This window comes from Schistocerca nitens, chromosome 3 (assembly GCF_023898315.1).
Source record: "Schistocerca nitens isolate TAMUIC-IGC-003100 chromosome 3, iqSchNite1.1, whole genome shotgun sequence".
NCBI classification, from domain to species: domain Eukaryota; kingdom Metazoa; phylum Arthropoda; class Insecta; order Orthoptera; family Acrididae; genus Schistocerca; species Schistocerca nitens.
In genome coordinates, this window is record NC_064616.1 from 874,935,511 (window position 1) to 874,954,017 (window position 18,507).

At 44.2% G+C, this 18,507-nt stretch overlaps 1 protein-coding gene and 1 pseudogene across 5 annotated transcripts in view; both read left to right on the top strand.

The window, feature by feature from the left end:
• The window catches only part of LOC126248916 (formin-binding protein 1-like), a 379,078-nt gene that overhangs the window by 51,580 nt on the left and 308,991 nt on the right, over positions 1 to 18,507 (top strand). The gene's annotated exons all lie outside the window — the stretch shown is intronic.
• LOC126250225 (5S ribosomal RNA) lies at positions 8,009 to 8,126 on the top strand (annotated as a pseudogene).

Below are 18,507 nucleotides of genomic sequence, written 5' to 3' on the forward strand. Positions count from 1 at the left end.
GGCCAAGTTACAAACCAACATGATGGTTTATCGAAACAAATTGATATCCGACACACGAAGATTATGTGCCTCGGGATATGTACGGCTGTGTGTCTCGGTGATTTGTATCTATCGCTAGTTTTTTTTAATGGAGGAAAGTTTATCATAAGTTGGTTCAGTTCTAAGTAGCTTACGGAGTGGAGCCTTGATGTGGGAGGAGTAGCAGGAGGGAAAAAGGCAGCTGACACCATTTAGACATTGGGACGAAGCTGTAACAGGAAAGTTTGACTGATGTGACTGACAGTGTGCTCTGAATAAAAATCTGAACACAGTATACGAAAATTACGTACCTTTAAGCTATTTGAGTTCACTAACAAGCTGCTTACGTCCGTATATCCCATACAGCTGTAAAAGACATGTTTCAAACAAATCACAACGTGAACAGAAACAAACGGATAAACGAGGAAAAAGTCGAAGAATCTGAGATATAACGTTATTGCACAATGTTGGATGCTAAATTATCTGTTAAAATATTACGATAATATCTTGTATAAAAACGATTTTAACCATATTACCAGAATAAGAACACGCGGTTCCGAAATTTCAGTGTCCAATGACCTTGTCACTGACGAGACATTGAACGCTAGTCTGCCTTTCTTTCTTCGAAGTTTCTGCCTTCAGAACCGGTAACAGTAGTTGTAAGTGAAATTTAAGCGACGGATGTGAACGTTACGGTATGAAAACGATAATAGGTTTTTTTGCTCTGCTGTTACAATAGAATGAGTCTTTTGAAACTTGTGAAGCTAAATTACGGCATCCCTGTCAATTTTACGTCGTTGTAGAGATACAGACAGCCACATGTAGCTGTTGAGTTCTATTTGTCATTTCCAGTATCTCTTTCTTTTTCTCTCCCAAGCCCCTTGTCTCACTGAACTAGGTGTCGCAGAAGTAAGACGCTGAAACCGCATTTGGAAGCACAGTGGTTAAATCTCTGTCCAACCACACTGGTTGAGATTTTTCGTGGTTTCCCTAAATCGCTTGAGGCCGATTTCTGTCCGCGTACTTTCCCAATGCGAGCTTGTACTGGGTCATGAACAAGCTCGTTGTCGGCGTAACGTTAAATCATGATAGTCCTTTGCCCTATTTCGTATTTTTCGTCAGTGTTAGTCATAAACAAGTAGAAGAGAACTTTGTGTAAGCAAGCCTGCCTCCCCCCCCCCTCTCTCTCTCTCTCTCTCTCTCTCTCTCTCTCTCTCTCTCTCTCTCTGCCACAAACTGGAGCCTGGAGCCTGCAGCTGCCTCCCTGCAGCCATTGTTTGCTGTCCCTGGTCCTTGTATAGCGAAACGGCCGGTCTCTGTAGGACTTCTTTTTCCGGTCGGGAGGTAAGCTGACCCTTCCCCCTCCCCCTCTTTCCCTATACGTGCACTTCCTGCATGGACAGTCGTTCGTTCTGGATTCTCTACAGAAGATACCGCTCTGCGCTGACCTACGTTCCGGTTCGACCCATATTCTCTCGTACTTCTCCGTAAATTATTTCTCAGCTCTGAAATCAGTTTTGTCTTCAGTGCCTCGACTTTACCGCTCCTGCGTTCCTTTCGGACGTCACTAACTCCAGATGAACTACCCCTGGATCAAGAGACTGATTACCTTGCTGTTTAGTGCCTTAACTCCAAATCAAGCAGCAACCAATACCACCTAAAACAAGACGTTAGCTAGCTTATGAGCACAACAGATGATTTTTTTTTCCTATACAGCGCACTGATTTGATATGATTAGTGTAGGGGGTGCTAAACGCTGAGGTCATCAGCGCTCTCAGAACACTGAGACACGTGGTAAATCTATGATGATGGTACTAACTTTAGTTTAAAAAATGTTGTGACAATTTGGAGCTAAAATCTTGTGTGAAGAATTGTATATTTAGTTCTGATAACGAAACTTTTTGCTGTGAAGTATACGCTACGATAAAAATTTCCAATACATTATAACTGTGTGCTGGACGTAGGTTCGAAACTAAACTAGTCCTTTGCCTTTGACGGGCAACGATAAAACAATTGACCGAGAGATATGTGTGGGCAGATCGAAGCTCTGACTCGTGGTAATAAGTCGTACTCGGATGTTAGTAGAAAAACAGTCTCGATTCGTTTAGCGGTCCAAAAATCAGTTTTCATATCAGGATCTTTCATCTCTTCAGCAGTTTATATTCAGAATACGACAGGGCCGACGAAATTATTCTATTGATTTGAAATACATGCTACCATTGCATACGTCAACTTGGCACCATTTACTAACTGAATTTCGTTCCTATACTCTGAGTAAACTGAAGTTTTTTTTTAAATAGTGCTCTCACCTTCCGTTGTCTGATTAACCTGACTCCTCAGACCGCACTTTATTGATTTTATTACTTTATTTCAGATGGTCCATTCATAGAACTTCGTCCCGTCATCAGCTATGCCATGAAGCAAAAGTATTCCCTCTCCTACTTGTTAATCTTCATTTTCATATGCCTTGGTCGCGCACAGGAGCAGGATTGCCTTGGTTGGGAATAAATTTGGCGTGGCTAATTTAAGGGGTGGCCGGATGCCCTTGCTGTCGCCACCTCAGTACACCACTCCCCTGGGACGGAATATGTTTGCCCCAACCATCTGCGAATAATATTCATGTGAAAGCGAGAGAAAGTGTTCTAGAGGTTTTCGAATCCTGTAACTGAGGCGGGACTTGAGAATTTATGATTCTGACCGCGCGTGTGCCTAACGGATAAAGGTATCGGACAGTAATTTTGAATAGGGTGAATTTAACAGAAAAACTAAACAGGCTTTAAATTTTGGGGTTTAATGGAAGTAATAAATTTCACGTACGAATGAAAAAAATGAACGGTCGCCAGCCCAATTAGGCACATTAATTTGAAAATATATGTTTAAGGAAACTGAATATTAGTTGTTGGAGTGACTTTCGTTAAAATTCCCTTTGAATAGCACACAGAATACAAACGGATACAGGGCACTCTGAGCTGTGTGTAGCAGTAGTTACCAGTTATGCACCTACAAGTAATCGTAGAAAGCAAAATCGAAACACTCACACTAATAAGAGCTATACTCAGTGTTGTTACTTGGATCATTACTGAAATGTTCCTGCAAGAAGTGCAGAACTAAAATTGGCCAGGAGGGACTTCAGGCTTGTCTGACATATAAATACCACAATTAAAATAAATAATACCACAATCACACTGTTTATACTCCCATTTATAAAAATATATCTGATTTCCTTAGTAGTAATAATAGTCCATGTATCTTTTTAATATGTGAAGAATATGATGGGGACCCATAAACTGATATTGTATCACTAGTCAAATGTTGAGTATTTCAGTACCAAAGTTCAATTCAACTAAATTTAATTTTTAGCTTCACTTGAAATAGTTTAAGTTTTTATTTTTCAATGCAAATAATTCAACACTGAGCTCAATTGACTTCAAAAAAAAATCGTTCATGATTGTAATCAAGGTTAAATTATGTTTCAAATAAGTTTAACTTATGTGCCTTTTTCATCACTTGCGAATCAGGTACTTTAGACAGTGCATTTACACAGTCTTGCATTGAATTTTTGCAAAACGATACTTTGAAATAAACTGAGATCACTTAGCAATATTTTAACTAACAACTCTTAGTAATCCTTGCACATTAGACAAACATAAATAAATCACTAGTTAATTTGAAACAGGATACTCTGTTTTCTGAACATTTAGGAGAGGATCCTGCATAGGTTCATGATTAGGACAAAAGATATGGTTCTAAACACAGTTTGATAGCACTTGGATTATTATTAAATCACTCACACAAAGTAACTGGTCCATGCTCTGATACATAATTGTTTGCATGAAGTTGGTGGGGCAGTGACGAAGTTGTTTTGGCAAGCAACGTGGCGGCTAACTGTACTCACGGCTCTTGATGTTTGAATGCTCTATACAATTTCTTCTTGGCGACGGATTTTTAATGTGTCAGAGCCATTCCTTATTGCCGAGAGTACCATGCAGCAGCCAAATCCACATCAGAGGAAAAATTCCTAGCAAAGCGGTTTCCTATTGCCTCTCTTGGCACCGACGATATGTTCCGTGCAACGGCTAGCCACTGACTGCGTACCGTTCACACCAAGGAGCTGCCCAGTTCGACCGCCAAAACCACCTTTTACATCGCGCCAAGCCACTTCCGCTGAGGAGGGACTTACCTACATCTTCTACATTTTACAATACAGGTGCCCTAAGCATGAACCAGTTCCCAATATACAATGTTTTTCTTTATAAACATACATATATTATAAAATGTCATTATTTTAACAATTTGTTCTTCCATATATATATATATATATATATATATATATATATATATATATATATAGGGTGTTACAAAAAGGTACGGCCAAACTTTCAGGAAACATTCCTCACACACAAATAAAGAAAAGATGATATGTGGACATTGTGTCCGGAAACGCTTAATTTCCATGTTAGAGCTCATTTTAAGTTTCGTCAGTATGTACTGTACTTTCTCGATTCACCGCCAGTTGGCCCAATTGAAGGAAGGTAATGTTGACTTCGGTGCTTGTGTTAACATCTGTGAACGTTTGGGCAGGCATTGTTGGTGATGTCTTGCTTGGGCCCCATGTTCCTCCACCTACGCTCAATGGAGCACGTTATCATGATTTCATACGGGATAATCTTACCTGTGCTGCCAGAACATGTGCCTTTACAAATACGACACAACATGAGGTTCATGCACGATGGAGCTCCTACACATTTCAGTCGAAGTGTTCGTACGCTTCTCAACAACGGATTCGGTGACCGATGGAACGGTAGAGGCGGACCAATTCCATAGCCTCCACGCTCTCCTGACCTCAACCCTCTTGACTTTCATTTATGGGTGCATTTGAAAGCTCTTGTCTACGCAACCCCGGTACCAAATGTAGAGAGTCTTCGTGCTCGTATTGTGGACGGCTGTGATACAATACGCCATTCTCCTGGGCTGCATCAGCGCATCAGGGATTCCATACGACGGAGGGTGGATGCATGTATCCTCGCTAACGGAGGACATTTTGAACGTTTCCTGTAACAAAGTGTTCGAAGTCACGCTGGTACGTTCTGTTGCTGTATGTTTCCATTCCATGATTAAAGTGATTTGAAGAGAAGTAATAAAATGAGCCCTAACGTGGAAAGTAAGCGTTTCCGGACACACGTCCACATAACATATTTTCTTTCTTTCTGTGTGAGGAATGTTTCCTGAAAGTTTGGCCGTACCCTTTCGTAACACCATATATATATATATATATATATATATATATATATATATATATATATGAAACCGTCCCATCCCTTGAGGCGTTAATTGCCACATATTTTTCGGTCGAAAACGACACAGTGCAATAAGCAACAGGACGACGTTCTTGACAATCTTAGACGCTTTTGACACTCCACGAAGGCAGCAACTTTTCTCTACGGACATCGTGGGCCGTCACTACGTCGAATGTGATCACACCGCTTTGGAATGCAGTGCTACCGCAGTTTTTACTGTGGTATACTTGGTGGAATCTGTAGTGACTGTACAAAACAAATCGACGAAATTCTAACGCGATACGAAGTAGTAAAGAATACTTATGGATTTTAAGCCCCTCTGTTTCGCGCTCCCCTGCGACGTGATCACGGAGGGGTGCGACATTGACACGTGCATGAATAAAGACACCCCCCCCCCCCCACTTCAGCAACACCACCCGCCCGTGTTTGTCGACAGTTTATAAACGCACCTGTACAGATAAAACCCGTGAGAGGGCCCTGGCCGCCTATTAATAGGCCTGCAGGATCGGAGGAGTGTCAAGGGCGCGAAACAGGAGGGCTGGAAAAGCATGAGCACCATTTGCTGCTTCGGATCACGTTCACCTTTCGTCGAATGATTTTGAACGGTACCTAGAGGTTCCACATTGTACACCAGAGCAAAATATTGCTGTCGCAGTGGACTCCAAAGGGGTGTGATTATGTTCATTGGGGTTGCAGACCAACGATGTCCGTAGAGAGAGGTTGAAGCGTCCGTACGGATTTTCAAGAACGTGTCCTGTTGCTCATCGCACTGCGAGCTGTTTTCGACCGCGAAATGTGTGGAAATAAACACCGCAAGGGCACCAGTGGTTTCATTGACGCCCTTTATGCCACCCCTTGAGGCCTTTTAGTGTCGTCTCTGAGCGGCGGTGTGTCTGAAACGTTTTCCTCTGTCACAAATAAGAAAACCGCGTGATTTAAACACTGGGCCGGCCACTGTGGCCGAGCGGTTCTAGGCGCTTCAGTCAGAGACCGCGCTGCTGCTACGGTCGCAGGTTCGAATCCTGCCTCGGGCATAGATGTATGTGTTGTCCATAGGTTAGTTAGGTTTAAGTAGTTCTAAGTCTAGGGGACTGATGACCTAAGATGTTAAATCCCATAGTGCTTACAAGGGAACCTCCCCATCGCACCCCCTCCCCCCACCCCCAGATTTAGTTATAAGTTGGCACAGTGGATAGGCCTTGAAAAACTGAACACAGATCAATCGAGAAAACAGGAAGAAGTTGTGTGGAACTATGAAAAAAATAAGAAAATATACAAACTGAGTAGTCCATGCGAAGATAGGCAACATCAAGGAGAATGTGCGCTCAGTAGCGCCGTGGTACCGTGGTTAGCTTGAGCAGCTGCGGAACGAGAGGTCCTTGGTTCAAATCTTGCCTCGAGTGAAAAGTTTACTTTCTTTATTTTCGCAAATTTATGATCTGTCCATTAGTTCATTGACGTCTCTGTTCACTGTAATAAGTTTAGTGTCTGTGTTTTGCGACCGCACCGCAAAACCGTGCGATTAGTAGACGAAAGGACGTGCCTCTTCAATGGGAACCGAAAACATTTGATCGCAAGGTCACAGGTCAACCGAGTCCTCCACAGGAAAATACGTCTGATATATTCTATACGACACTGGTGACGGCATGCACGTCACATGACAGGAATATGTTGTCGACCCACCTAACTTGTACACTTGGCGAATGGGTAAAAAGATTCTTCTACCTTCCCCGATTTAGGATTTCTTGTGGATGTGATAATCACTCCCAAAAAAGTGTGAAAACATAAGAGTTTGTCACATAAACTGCAACAAATGAATGCAACAGTTTCACAGACGCACAGTTTTCCCTGTGCTCTGTCAAAACATGTGTTTTTAACGTTTTCAAATTTTTCCGTGTGTAGACCGTCAAATCCTGCATATGTCCAAGCAAATCTGAACATGTCCTGGAATTTTGGAGAGCGAAGTTGATTATGTGTGAGTGCCTGAACTTTGATAATTGTCTGAAAATAAAAAGTTAAACTTTTCACTCGCGAGAAGTCTTGAACCAAGGATCTCTCGTTCCACAGTTGCTCACGCTAACCACTGGACCATAGCGCTTCTGAACTCACACTCTCCGCGATGTTGCCTATCTTGCGCATGGACTACTCAGTTTGTATATTTTGCTTATTTTTTTTTCATAGTTCCACACAACTTCTTCCTGTTTTCTCGATTGATCTGTGTTCAGTTTTTCAAGGCCTATCCACTGTGCCAACTTATAACTAAATCTGAGAGGGGTGCGATGGGGAGGTTCCCTTATTAGAGCCATTTGAACCATTTAAACGCTGGGCGTCGCGTTTCTAACCTCCATTGCGGAGGCCTCGAAAGGTGTGAAATGGGATAAAGAGGGCGTGCGATTACTTTCTCACCATGTGACACGTCCACGGTGTGGTGAAATTTGGTGCCAACGTAACATCATTAATCCCCCTTACAACTCACATGAACTTCTTAGCTGTGGCCTTTCCTTAGCATGTGTCGACACCTTGATGTCTGAAGTGTCACCGTGTCCGAAGGTGACGTCGCAGAGCGCCACGCTTTTGCACCATTACAGACCGAAGATTGTAGGCACCAAATTTCAAACTTATACGTCGCAATGGGTAACAATTACAGGGTTTCGAAAAAGTGATCTTATAATTGTGTTGCCCAGTGTATATACGCCAACGGTCTTGCCGCTGTGGTAATACCGGTTCCCGTCAGATCACCGAAGTTAAGCTCTGTCGGGCATGGCTAGTACTTGGATGGGTGACTGTCCGGACTACCGAGCGCTGTTGGCAATCGGGGTGCACTCAATCCTTGTGAGGCAAACTGAGGAGCTACTTGATTGGGAAGTAGCAGCTCCGGTCTCTGAAACTGACATACGGCCGGGAGAGCGGTGCTGACCACACGGCGGCCGGCCAGTACCCCTTGGGACTTCGTGGCCTGTTCACGTGGAGTTTTTTTAGTGTATATACAATCTGCACGAACAATAAAATTTTGTTGTACAGCGGATTTTCTTTAAGAAAGAGTGTCGTTGTTGAAGAAACATTGTCGCTTAAATCCAAAAGTGCTACCTCACATTATGAAATCCAAACTTCAGTCGATGTAAGTGGGCAGCGTTTCACAAGAGTAACCTTTCACCGAGAAAGAAATCGTTGCTAACTTGAAAGTAGCTTATTGAAGAGCAGATACGTTTTTGAATGTGACTGATAGCTGTAAGTCGCTGCACCAATCGTTGATCCTCCGCGGGTCTTCTGAATTTAGCTGCAGTCTTGTGATGTTGCAACTTCCCTGTAGACAACAACATCGTGCGCGAACAGACTCACTAATATCCGACGCTCGAGTTAAACGGTATTTTATTCTTCTGCCGTCTGTCGGAATTTGCACACTTTTCATTTTGTTGGAATTACGCGATATTTTTTCAGCTTTATTTTCATTGTAAAGAACTGCAAATTCGCTATTTCCGCGATACCATGAGGTGCGCAAAATTTAAGTATTCAGACTGGCCTAAATCTGGAAAATCGGGAAGTCGGTCACGCGGTATTGTTTCTTCAACGATATGTCAATTTTTGTAAAAAATCCGCCTGTTAGTGATGCGATAGGGAGGCGATTGAGTTTGGATGGTGTCGCGGTTGTGCAGGTTTTCAGTTTTAGTATAATGGGATGTATGAATGGTGACAAGATCTATAGGTATGAGAGATTTACAAAAGTAAACTAAGCATGTCGTCCCACGCGAAGACCGTTGCGCACTAACAGTAGCGCATTGTCAGAAGAGAGTACAGGTTCGGGTTTCCTGCAGAGACAGTTCTGCTGCGGTGCCAATAACAGGTGCACCATAGTGTGGGACTGAAACGGCGCAGCAACTGGAAACGGACTCCTAAGTTGAAATACGCCGGACGGTTAGATTTTTGTGCCAAAAAGTCTAAATCCTATAGAGATTCACCGTTAAATTCTGGAGTTACACGGGTCAAACAGAACGTCGCGTCCAGGGTAGTTAAATTATGCCAACAATTTGACACTGGCCGCACATACGTCCGTGATTCTGATCGGGAAGGAAGACCGACGACCACAGACAATAATATCCAGCCAGTTGAGGAACTGATTCGCAGCAATCGCAGTCAGGTTTTCCTGCAATGAGAACGCCCTGGCTGCGTAACGAAGGAGCGGATTTCTATAGTGGAGGAATTGAACGATTGATGGAGCGTTCAGACCTTTAATTAGAGGCACTTCGTGACTATGTTGAAAAATATCATCATACATCTGTGTCGCTTTCAAGCGTAGTGCATCATTCAATGTAATGTATAGGGTGGCAGCTAGCCAAGGAATATTTAGGGAATTCGTTTAAAAAATTTATTTCAAAGGGCCAGTGAAATTTTTACAGGATTTCTCCCAGAGCAACTTCCGTTGTACCTACGTGACCAAGTTGCCTGCCTTTCAGAATCGAGGTAGTTCTATCCAGTCAAAGCTGCTGACAAGAGACGCCTTGAGCCCTACGCTGAAATTGCTAGGGAATCCACGGCACCGGTTTTAGCCAATAGCGTGCGTCGGGTACAGGTCTCGTGTGTGGACGTAGGAGCGGTCTGCAATGCAGAACACAGTTACCTCGCTCGCTTGTCACCCAGACCTCGAACAGAACAGATGTCATGACCGGCCACCAACATCAATTAACATGAATCGCCTCCACATCCGTTGCCCACTTATTTAGTTGTTCGAACGCCCAGACTGGCCTAAACCTGTTAACTTCCGACCCTACGCGCGCCCTTTGTATTCCGTACACTGAAATACATTTTCTTTATTTTAGCCGGCCGATGTGGCTGAGCGGTTCTAGGCGCTTCAGTCTGGAATCACGCGACCGCTACGCTCGCAGGTTCGAATGTGTGTGATGTCCTTAGGTTAGTTAGGTTTAATTAGTTCTAAGTCTAGGGGACTGATGACCTCAGATTTTAAGTCCCATAGAGCTCAGAGCCATTTTTCCTCTTCATTTTACCAAATTTTCTGTTCTGTCATTTAACGGCAGACCTGGATGCCCACTCACACGTCCTGACGGCTCGACCTGTACATTGTCGTCGTAAGCCGGATGCAGTGACCTTCCCCCCTCCCCATGTACAATAAGTTACTTGACCTGCCTTCATAATGTGTAACTTTCTTTTTGAAGTCCCCGCGTAGATTCCCACAGTAGACGTATCTTATTCTCTATTTATGTACTCAAATATGCAGGCAAAGATGATAGTGATGATCATGGGAGAGCATATCCCAAAATTGACAGTGTGAAATAAAACAATAAAATCAGTACAGTGCAGCGTGAGGCGTCCGCAGCTCGTGGTCTATTGGTTAGCGTTGCCGCCTCTGGATGACGGGCTCCCGGGTTATATTCCCGGTCGGGACGGGGATATTCTCCGTCCAGGGACTGGGTGATTGTGTTGTCCTGATTCATTTCATCATCATTCAGGCGTATTAAGAAACTGGGCTTGAAAAGACTGGGAATTGGTACGGGCGCTGATAACCACGCCTTTGAGCACTCCACAAAGCGAATATCAGCAGCAGCAGCAGCAGCAGCAGCAGCAGGATCTGAAGCGTGAGGAGCTAGTTACGTTAAGCAACATAAAATTACGGCAGTGTGTCCCTGAAAACCATCGTCGACGATGTGTAGGACTAAAAATCTCATCTTCCGTCATACAAGATACACACTACTGGCCATAATAATTACTACACCAAGAAGAAATGCAGATGATAAACGGGTATTCATTGGACAAATATATTATACTATAACTGACATGTGATTACGTTTCACGCAGTTTGGGTGCATAGATCCTGAGAAATCAATACCCAGAACAACCACCTCTGGCCGTAATAACGGCCTTGATACGCCTGGGCATTGAGTCAAACAGAGCTTGGATGGCGTGTACAGGTACAGCTGCCAATGCAGCTTCAACACGATACCACAGTTCATCAAGAGTAGTGACTGGCGTATTGTGACGAGCAAGATACTCGGCCACCATTGACCAGACGTTTTCAATTGGTGAGAGATCTGGAGAATGTGCTGGCCAGGGCAGCAGTCGAACATTTTCTGTATCCAGAAAGCCCCGTACAGGACATGCAACATGCGGTCGTGCATTATCCTGCTGAAATGTAGGGCTTCGCAGGGATCGAATGAAGGGTAGAGCCGCGGGTCGTAACACATCTGAAATGTAACGTCCACTGTTCAAAGTGCCGTCTATGCGAACAAGAGGTGACAAGAGACGTGTAACCAATGGCACCCCATACCATCACGCCGGGTGATAAGCCAGTATGGCGATGACGAATACACGCTTCCAATGTGCGTTCACCGCGATCTCGCGAAACACGGATGCGACCGTCATGATGCTGTACACAGAACGTGGATTCATCCGAAAAAATGACGTTTTGCCATTCGTGCACCGAGGTTCGTCGTTGAGTACACCATCGCAGGCGCTCCTGTCTGTGATGCAGCGTCAAGGGTAACCGCAGCCATGGTCTCCGAGCTGATAGTCTATGCTGCTGCAAACGTCGTCGAACTGTTCGTGCAGGTGGTTGTTGTCTTGCAAACGTCCCCATCTGTTGACTCAGGGATCGAGACGTGGCTGCACGATCCGTTACAGCCATGCGAATAAGATGCCTGTCATCTCGACTGCTAGTGAAACGAGGCCGTTAGGATCCAGCACGGCGTTCCGTATTACCCTCCGGAACCCACCGATTCCATATTCTGCTAACAGTCTTTGGATCTCGACCAACGCGAGCAGCAATGTCGCGATACGATAAACCGCACTCGCGATAGGCTACAATCCGACCTTTATCAAACTGGGAAACGTGATGGTACGCATTTCTCCTCCTCACAGGAGGCATCACAACAACGTTTCACAACTGCTGTTTGTGTATGCGCCACCGGCGCCAACCTTTTGTGAATGCTCTGAAAAGCTAATCATTTGCATATCAGAGCATCTTCTTCCTGTCTGTTAAATTTCGCGTCTGTAACACGTCATCTTCGTGGTGTAGCAATTTTAATGGCCAGTAGTGTATGTTTAGATTAGAGTGATAAAAAGACATTGAAAGCTAGAGCATGCGTCCCAATGGACTGGATGGAGTGCAGCACAGTTGACTTTTAGTGTCTGATAGGGACACTGCTTCCAAGTCTGCTTGTTGGCGGTGGGTCACGGAAGATTGTCTTTTGAGATGATGCGATAGGCGCTTCCTCGAAATGGGAGGCTCGAGCACAGTAACATCCGGCGCGTGACGTGGCACCACTGAGACACAGGAAACAGATAAACGCCGGACCTGGACCCACAGACACGTCGCTGCTCGTGTAAGTCACCGTGCCGAAGCGGTTGCAAATTAAACGAGGCTTCGGCGATGTTAACGTAATATTTGGCGTTTCTTTTTATTTGGGACTGCGGCAGAGGATTGGTAGGGCCGTGTAGCTGCGGTGGCGTAGAGTCGAGCGGAGGAAGGCGAGGCGGTGGCGCAGTGGGCGAGCTCCGACCTTGCTCACCGCCTTTTTAGGAGCTACTGGTCCAGACGCGCTGCCTGTCGACGACCCGCAACCCGGATCGCCCATTTCTTCACCCTCCTCCTCCAGTATAGTCCCACACAATCGTACCTAGCCGGGAAAAACTTCTCTGCTTCAGAGACTTACTTGAACTATAACAATCAGCCACCTTTTATTTAGCTTTGTTTATGCCAGACGCGTTTCATGTTTTCATCCACCTTCACTTGCCGTAAAACATTGATATTTTCTTCAGAACAACGTTTCGGTCGACAGTATTTTGAAAGCTGCAGTTGCCTACTATTCTGTCACTTGTAGCTCCGCATTTGGCGAAAGTTGCACTGCATCAGAGCACCATTGAAGCTAAAATTCCGTGTATTAGGCGTACGAGGAGCTAAAAGTTACCGAATAAAAGGCAGCTACAGCGTTCAACATGCAGTAGACAAAAATGTTGCACTGAGCAAGATGTAAATGCATTACATAAATCAAAGACGAGTGAAAACTCGAAACGTGTCTGATATAAATAAAGCTTAATTAAAACTGACTTGTTGTTACATTTCTCAAAGTTGTTTAGTCCACAGCAACCACTAACGTTGATATGTAATAATATTGCGCATACACAGGAAAAGGAATCCACTACTATACTGCTACACTATTGATGACAAACAGCTGGAGACAGTGTCTGCCGTAAAATATCTGGGCGTAACTATGCAGGACGATCTTAAGTGGAATGACCACATAAAACAGATAGTGGGAAAAGCATATACCAGACTCAGATTCATTGGAAGAATCTTAAGAACATGTAACTCATCCACAAAAGAAGTGGCTTATAAGGCGCTTGTTCGCCCGATTCTTGAGTACTTTTCATCTATCTAGGATCCCTATCACGTAGGACTAATAGAGGAGATTGAGAATATCCAACGAAGAGCGGCACCTTTCGTCCGTTTAGCTGGCGAGAGAGCGTTACGGAGATGCTAAACAAACTCCACTGGAAGACTTCGCAAGAGAGGCGTTGTGCATCACGGAGAGATTTACTATTGAAATTTCCGGACAGCACTTATCAGGAGGAGTCGGACGACATCTCACTTTCCCATACATGTCCCGTATTGACCACGAGGAGAAAATTCGAGAAATTAGAGCCAATACAAAGGCTTGCCGACAATAATTCTTCCCGCGCACTATTCGCGAGTGGAGCAAGGTTGGGGGTTGGGGGGGGGGGCGTAGTCAGTGGCAGAGAAAGTACCCTCCGCCACACACCATTAAGTGGCTTGCGGAGTATGATGTAGATAAATTTATGTTCGAAGATTCAGTTGCTTATTTTTAAAACTCGAGCCTTTCCAGGGTTTAGGTGACCAGTAAGTACACTTCTTCATTTCTGGAAGCAGAAAAAAGTTTAGCAGCAATTATCACGATTTAAGATCTCGAAGGCTAAGAATCTGCGCGCACGATTTGAGATATCCTTCCCCGGGGTGTTTACAGTTTGACATGACTAGGGTCGCAAGTGCAAGGCTCGTACTCCATCACACAGGAGCTCTTCGGCCGTTTTACGGCCATTTTAGCACAAATCTGGAAGCTGGTTGTATTTTCCACCTACCAGGAGCTGTGCTATACGATGGTGACTTCTGTTGTTCAGTTTGCCACATGAACGAAGTACCGCTCATATCCCTCGTCGCCTGATACACTGAATGCGCCTCCTGTTAGCTTCTGTCGTCGACAGGACACTGTACACTATATATTCGCTGTATTGCTTCCATTGGATACGGGGCTCTTAATTGTTTTGACAGTTTGCTGAGGAAAAATTTTCTCTTTACCTCATTTTTTAGACGTCTGTATTCCCCTTTCATCTGCTTCATTTTGTGCTTTTTTATATTTTCTCCGTATGTCAATTAAATTCGTTATCTCGTGAGTTACCCTGGGATTTCTACAAGGCCTTGTGTTCATACCTATGTTATCCTCTGCTGACTTCTGTATTTCGTCTCTCAAAGCTACCCATTTGTTTTCTATTCGTCTCCTCTATTTCAGTCCGACGTTGCGTAAGTCTATCTCTGTAACTCTCGACGACCTCTGTATCCTTCAATTTATCCACAGGTCCCGTCACCCTAATTTCATACCTTTTTGCAATTTCTTAAGTTTTAATCTCGAGTTCGCAACCAGAAAATTATGGTCAGACCACATCTGCCCCCAGAAATGTTTTATGGTTTAAAATGAGGCTTCGACATCTCATCTCCCCCCTTTCCCCCCCAATTCCAATCCCCTCTGGCCTGTTTCCCACTATTAAGATGGTGGTGGGTGTTGGCTTTGTGCGTATCTTGGCTACACTAATGCGTTTACTGTGGTGGTCATAGTAGCTTACCCGCATTCCTATGTTATTTCCCCTGTTTGATTGTGTATTGATAACTGGTTTGGTCTGACCAGAAGTCATGTTCTTTCCACCAGCACACTTCACTAATTCCCACTATATCTGACTTCATTCTTTCCATTTCCCTCTTCAGATTCTCAAATCTCCTTACCCGATTAAGGGGTCTAACATCCCACATTACGAATCGTAGAATGTCATTGTTGTTATTCCTGGTTATGATATTATACTGAGTAGTTCCCGCCTGGTATCTTAATGAGGGTCCATTTTACCTTAGGAATATTTCACCCAAGAGGATACCATGATTTAACTATACAGTAGAGGTGCACGTCATCAGGGGTGGAGGAGATAATATTAGAAGGCCAGATGAGTCAATTATTCAGACTATCGCCCCTGCAGATACTGGAAAGGCTGCTTGCCCCACTTCAGGAAGCACGGGTAAGTCTGGTCTCTCCTGGTTGTACGTACGGTGCGGTTATCTGCATCGTTAAGGCACACAAGTCACCCCCAAGTCGGCAAGGTCCATGGTTCTCGGGGAGGATTCCCCACATAAGGCCACAATAATTTTCCCTTTCAAAATTGTTTAAGCAATTAAGAGCTCCGCATCCAATGGAAGGAATGAAGTTTAGCGTCCTGTCGACGACGAGGTTATTAGAGTCAGAACATTAGCTTGGATTGGGGAAGTTGAGAGCAAGGAAATCAGCAAAGCCCTTTTCGAAGGAACTAGCCGTTCATTTACCTTAATACATTGAGAGAAATTCGTGATGTGCGCATACAACCGCGTTAAGAATAAAGGATGGGCAGATTTAGACTGGCCTGGAGAATATTTGCAATAAGGGGGACCTGAGCCCACCCTTGTTAATGAAGGTCACAGATGCAGCGTTGTGCTCAATTTATCAGATTGTGAGGCATGTGTAACAGCTCTGCTTGAACGATAGCAGCAACTGTTTTTTCATTGTTCTGTTGTAGCTCTTCCACCATGTGTGGATTCTTTGAGTACACACGGCCCGTCAATTTGCCCCACAGGTAAACATCATAGGGAAAGAGATCAGGCGATCGAGGCAGGAAGGAGACTCCATTGCCTCACCGAACATCTCATGCACTAGTGACAAGGCTGTCAAGGTAGTGTATGCCGTTGCTCCGCCTTGCAGAAAGTACGTTCTTTTGGAGGAACACTATTGAGAAAATTTAGAGAACGGCGAGTCGAAGTTGACTGCAGAACGGTTCCACTGCCGCCAACATACGCTGCGCATAAGGATCCGAAGATAAGATACGAGAAATTAGATCTCATGCGGACGCATATACTCGTACCATGCTCTGTCTGCGAGTGGAACAGGAAAGGAAATGAGTAGCAGTGGTACGGGGTACCCTCCGCCATGCGCCGTATGGTGGATTGCGGAGTACATATATCTAGATGTAGAATATCCATACAATCGATCATCTTCTGTGAGTTTATACACAGTTTTAGGACCTAATGGTTAATATTAGGAGTGATATTTCGTCGGATTTTGTTGTAGTCTTTCCTTCACTGGACCAGTTTTCGTGTGTTGGAACCCTTCTCAGATCCTTACGATACTTACTCGCGACAGAGCCCTTTTCGCACCATTTTGCCACTAAATATTGCACTGCAGACTTTGCTGGAGGTTTTGTCGAAACACCTCCAGTCTCAATCTCCTCACACGTTTTCCACGAAAATAACACTGGGCAATTAACTCGCGCCTTTTATGGTGGTCATAATTTTTTGTTGCGGTAAGCTGTTCACGAGACATTCCTCTCACTCATTTAATGTAATGACACCGCAAAGTATACAAGCATGCGGGAGATGCGTACTCTCAGGAACGTGGTTCCAACCGATTGGTGCATTGTAATCTCGATGTCTAGCATTTTTTGTAATGGGCAGTTCTCCTGTTCATTAGCAAGGGTCACTTCCGCGTCAGTCTGATAAATATTTTCCGGGTCAGTTTTATTTTTCCCCACTGTGGGAGAATAAATTGTTTTAGGTGAACCGATACGACGACATTCTGACTGCGTAAAATTTCACTGTTTCGTGAGAGAAGTCCCCGGTCTTTTGCGCGAAATTTGACTTTGTGGAATTAACGCGACAGTAAATCCTGGTTTTTGATCACCTTTTAAATTCCATAGTGCACTTGTACATTTCAAAATTACTAGCTTGAGCTGCTGTTACAATGTACGATGTTGCACAGTTTATATGCAAAAATGAATTGGGAAATACTTGTAGGAAATAAGGAGGTGTTTTCCATCGTTGCATCACGCAAGGTCTTAGAGCTTTCTAATTAGGGAAGGACTTTGAAAGCAAAATGTAATTAAGTTTCTGTAGTTTGTAGTCAGTGTAACGATAGTTGGCAATGTGTAACACGCGTGTTGCATTTCTGTCCTTCAGAACTCCATTCGTTTTCGCCTTTCAAAACTTGACTAATATTTTCGCACACAAAGATAGAAATGAAGTGTTTTATCAACACAACCTTCCCGACGCTGTGTTTGCAAATTCGGTTGTTGCGCCCGTATATTTTTAGTCTGTGCATGTGGGAAAGAACACGCCGATGGAACGCAAGGACACTTTATTTTCGGCAGTCATTTCCTTTCTTCTTTCCATTGAGAACTACTCGCCGCATCTGTCTGTAGCAGTTTAAATTTACGTTTTACACAAGTGTGTGTCCGAAAGTTGGTTCTAGTGAAACCAACTTCGATATCCCGCTTCCAGACTTGTTAGAAAGGGCTGTGTTCGATATTGAACGAACGATGTGGCATCTTGGCAGGTCCGCTTGTGTGTCATTATTATTTGCTTTCGCTCTGATGAAGTACAGAACGGTGCAATAATCGCTACATTATTAATGTCAAGGCAAGTGACGTGTAGTCCTTGAGTTTCAAAAGTAACGATTTCTTTCCCGCCCCGGAACATCTGTTTGTGTACTGATCTCATCGAGTCTTCGTAAATGTGAAGCAAATATGTATGTGAGGATGTAGTGATCTCTCGTCCTGCTCACTGTACATTTTGAGTGGTATTGCGTGTTAGGAGGGGGGGCAGCTCAATTTCTAGTCTCTGTTGACTGCGGTTGAAGAATAGAGGTCGTTTAATGTTCTTCGGCGCACACCAATTCACTCTATCCGCATAGACTTCATTTATTGTTATGGCAGATGATTTATTCGCAACACTTTAGAGGTTACACGATGTCAGGTGGAATCCGTAAGACCCTTTCCCTCCTTAGAAAAGGTGCTGCTGGTAAGATAAATTTGTCTGCCTAGTGACATAGATTCTTTGCGAACAATCAGACTTGGTAGCGGAGCAGTTAACTAAGACGCTGGA